The 4,658-nt window shown below is 41.7% G+C and overlaps 1 pseudogene; it reads right to left on the bottom strand.

The window, feature by feature from the left end:
- Nucleotides 1-4,000: 4,000 nt before the first annotated feature.
- LOC122908094 lies at nucleotides 4,001-4,100 on the bottom strand (annotated as a pseudogene).
- Between the last annotated feature and the right edge of the window lie 558 nt (nucleotides 4,101-4,658).

Raw genomic sequence — 4,658 nt, forward strand, 5'->3', positions numbered from 1 at the left:
GTACTTGCGTGATAAACATTGACGGAACCAAAATATTTGCATGGTGTCAGGAGAAACTTTGTCTCATGAACTTCCCCACTCTCATCTCATATGAGCATCCCTCTTGATTAGATTGTGCTGGATAAACATTACTCATTTCTTCCTCCCCAGCTCTTCAGCTTCTCTGCCCTACTAATAACATTCTTGTGATTACGAGCCATTGGGTTGTTTCAGTCAGATCACAATACCATCGATTGGGTAATAGAATTACTCTACCACTAATAATAGTAATCACAACCACGAACGTTCATATCATACTTTATGATTTTCTAAGTGCTTTTAATGTGCATTACCTCCTTTAATCTTAGAGTCTGGGCCTGGAGACACATCTGCAACCTCAGCTGATTTGGATGGATCCCAAGCTTTGTCTGAAGCAACTTCTCTGCTGTCCTTCCATCACTGAAGGAAGGGCTGCTTCAGTGGAGGGCTGATGTGGGGCTTTTGCATTTTGACTTTGGGTAGTTCCATCCAGAGATGGTAAACTCCTCCCCACTATATCCTCAAATTCTGGAGACTTTTACCGTATATGGCCCCCAGTTTACCAACTCTCATTACTCCTAAGGTTGTTGAGACTGATAAATGAGGTAATGGTGATAACAAATATTTGTTTGAGTGCTTACAGTGTGCTGAATTGTGTCCTAGGTGCTCTACACACACACAAACACACACACACACACACACAGATTTTTTCAGTCCTCATGATGGCCCTGTCTTAGAAGCCATTGTTGTACCCACTTATAAATGGAGAACTAAGAACCCAAAAGATTAGGTAACTTGTCTACTTGGTAATAATTGGGGAAGCTGGGACACGAACCCAGCTGACTTTCTAGACTCCATTTCAAAGACAGCTTATCTGTGAATGTTTATTCTTTTTTTTTTTTTTTAAGATTTTATTTATTTATTTGACAGACAGAGATCACAAGTAGGCAGAGAGGCAGGCAGAGAGATAGAGAGGGAAGCAGGCTCCGTGCTGAGCAGAGAGCCCGATGCCGGGCTCGATCCCAGGACCCTGAGATCATGACCTGAGCCGAAGGCAGCGGTTTAACCCACTGAGCCACCCAGGCGCCCCTGTGAATGTTTATTCTTTAATCACATTTGTTCTTTACGCACATGATTCTTTAAAACACTTTTCGGACTTTAAGGAGTGCTCGCTGTGTGCCGGGCATGAAACTCAGCACTGGAACACAGCTGTCTGGTGGAACACAGTGTGCTGTGTGTTACGAAGATAAAGGAACACTGTGGGGTGGGAGCATAGAGCAGGGTACCGAGGCTCATCCGGGGCTCAGAGAAGGGCTCTGTGAGGAGAGGACATTTTATTTGAAGCCTGGAGGCCATGCATACGTGGTCTACACAAAAGGGAGGAGGGAGACCACAGCAGGGCAGAGCGAGCCTTCCATGACTCCCTAAGGAGCTAAGAGAAGTCCTTGCACGGCCTGAGTTTCTAGAGCAGAGAAACAAGTTGAGTGAGGTGATGCTGGAGAACAGAGGGCCTGGGATTTGGTATTTTATCTAAGGATCATAAGGATTTGGTGCTTTATTCTATGCGCCTTGGGCAGCCACTGAAAAATCTGAGGCATTCTGCTGAGCTGCCTAGAAGAGAAGGCAGAGGTCAGGTGGGAGGTTGCTGCAGACCCGCAGGAGAGGGAGGCTGCCTGGATGAGCAAGGGTGGGGGCAGCCAGGATCCAGGGAAGCAGATGTGGCCAAAACAGGTCTAGGAGGTAGAGTGAGCCGAACCTGGAGATTAACTGAATGGGAGGATGAGGGGAAAAGGATGAGTCCAGGTCTCTGACTTGAGTAAGGTTTGATCATGGAAATAGAAATGGACAGCAGAAACAGAAGCAGATTTGAGTGCAGGGATTGACAGAGTGATGGACTGAATTTCAGGGGTGTTGACACATTGGTAGATGTTTCTAGCAGGCACTTGGCTTGTATGGGTCAGGAGGGAGGAACTGGGCTACAGAATTCTTTGACTCTAAAATGAACATTTTTCCAGGTGGTGGGTATTATGGAGTGCACGTATTGCATGGAGCACTGGGTGTGGTACATAAACAATGAATTATGTTATGCTGAAAAGAAATAAATTATATATATATATATATGGCATCAAACTAAAAAAAAAAATAAATAAATAAAATGGATATTTTTCACATTTACTACTTCCAAAATTTGAATTGGCTTAAAAACAGTTTGTTTATTAAAAATAGTGTTTTAACAGTGGACTATTATTGGTGGTGTCTTAAAATAGACAATAGTCTATAAAATAAGTTTTTAAAAGATTTTATTTATTTTTTGACAGAGAGAGAGATCACAAGGAGGCAGAGAGGCAGGCAGAGAGAGAGAGGGGAAGCAAGCTCCCTGCTGGGCAAGGAGCCCGATGTGGGGCTCGATCCCAGGACCCTAAGATCATGTCCTGAGCTGAAGACAGAGGCTTAACCCACTGAGCCACCCAGGCACCTCTAAAATAAGGATATTTTATAAAAACATAACAAATCTGTTTTTAATGGTGTTTTGAGATATAAAGGAAGGAAAGCCTTTAAAACACTCTCAGTGTGCTTGGGTGGCTCAATCAGTTAAATGTCTGCCTTCTGCTTAGGTCATGATCCCCACAACAGGCTCCCTTCTCAGTGGGGAGCCTGCTTTCCCCTCTTTCTCTGCAGTTCCTTCTGCTTGTGCTCTCTCTGTGTGTCAAATAAATAAGTAAAATCTTTTTTTGTTTTTTTATTTGACAGAGAGAGAGAAATCACAAGAAGGTAGAGAGGCAGGTGGAGAGAGAGGGGGAAGCAGGCTCCCTGCCAAGCAGAGAGCCCAATACAGAGCTCAATCCCAGGACGCTGAGATCATGACCTGAGCCGGAGGCAGAGGCCTAATCCACTGGGCCACTCAGGCGCCCCTGAATAAATAAAATCTTTAAAAAAAAAAAAAAACCACAAAACACTCTTTTATCTTAAAAAAAAATCCTATTTAGTGAGAGTAAAATTCAGCAGTGGCACTAATATTTGACACAAATGCCAAACTGGTAAAATTCAAGTAATGAAGCTTTAACCACAACTCTTAGGGGCTTGGGGTGTCTTTTCTTTCTAAGTCTAGACCATTTCTTCTCCTATTTCTGCCTATGACAGAACTTTGCCTACATGTTAACTTGATTAGCTATCTCTGTCTCCACACTATAAAGGTATGCTTTGTCAACCTTGGAGAAATTCAATCCGTCATTCCTTTTCCCTGAGTGTAAAATGCTGAACGTTTTCCAGTAGCTGTGGTCATGTGTCCCATACCCAACCCCACCCCACAACCTGCCTTAGCCACATAGGTGGAGCAGGAGCTAAAGAAGGAATATCATTAGTGTAGGAGAAGAAAAAGACTTAGCAACATCCCTTTTCAAATCCTACATCATTTAGTCCCTGGGTTGTTTTTTTGGCTGATATACTATCTTCCATTGTTAATTTAATATTCAGAACTGTGTATATAACCTTCCCAATTAGATTTTTGCTTAACGGGGAAGCCAACCACCATAGCAAGTCCCTACAACCCAGAGTCTTTACCTGGCTTTCTCCTCCACTTCTTTTTATTTTTTATTTTTTATTTTTTTTTAAGATTTTTTTTCCAGTTTATTTATTTTCAGAAAAACAGTATTCATTATTTTTTCACCACACCCAGTGCTCCATGCAAGCCGTGCCCTCTATAATACCCACCACCTGGTACCCCAACCTCCCACCTCCCCGCCACTTCAAGCCCCTCAGACTGTTTTTCTCCTCCACTTCTGCCGATCATTCTGGATCCTTCAGTTAGGGCCTGGGTCTCATACAGACCACCATTTAGTACAACCCAAGCTCAAGAGAAATTTCTATCGCAGCAAAATATACATAGCATAAAATGTACCGTCTTAACCATTTTGAAGTATACAAGTCAGTGGTCTTACATAGATTCATCATACTATGCTACTATTACCACCATCCATCTCTCAAGGAAACATACAACTTTTGGAAGTCATCCTGGTGCAAAGGTCATGCTATGCGTCTCCATATTTTTCCAATTTTAATATGTGTGCTGCTGAGACAAGCACCCTCAAAAAAACTCAAAAAAACCCTTCAGTCCTAACTTGTCTATGAGGCTAGCATTCCCCTAATACCAAAACCAGATAAAAATACTACAAGAAAGAAAATTACAGACCAATAGCCCTCATGAACATAGGTGCAAAAATCCTCAAAAAAATATTAGCAAGTCAAATCTAACAATGTATAAAGAGAATTATATACCACTATGAAGTTGGATTTATTCCAGAAGTTCAAGGCTGGTTCAACATTTGAAAACAAATGGATTACAGCCAGTATAATCCACTACATCAATAGACTAAAGTAAAAAATCACACGATTATACTGATTGATGCAGAAAAAGTATTTGGCAAAATCTAACACTTATTCATTATGAAAAGTCTTCACAAACTAGGAATAGAGAGGAACTTTCTCAACATGACAAAAAAAAAAAAAGAAAGCATCTACAAAAACCTACATCAAATATCCTTCTTAATTGTGGGAAACTATACTTTTTTTAAGGTCAGGAGAAGTTGAGATGTCCCCCTCACACTCCTAATTAACAACATACCGAAACAGTGCAATAAGAC

Source organism: Neovison vison, chromosome 5 (genome assembly GCF_020171115.1).
Source record: "Neovison vison isolate M4711 chromosome 5, ASM_NN_V1, whole genome shotgun sequence".
Taxonomy (NCBI): domain Eukaryota; kingdom Metazoa; phylum Chordata; class Mammalia; order Carnivora; family Mustelidae; genus Neogale; species Neogale vison.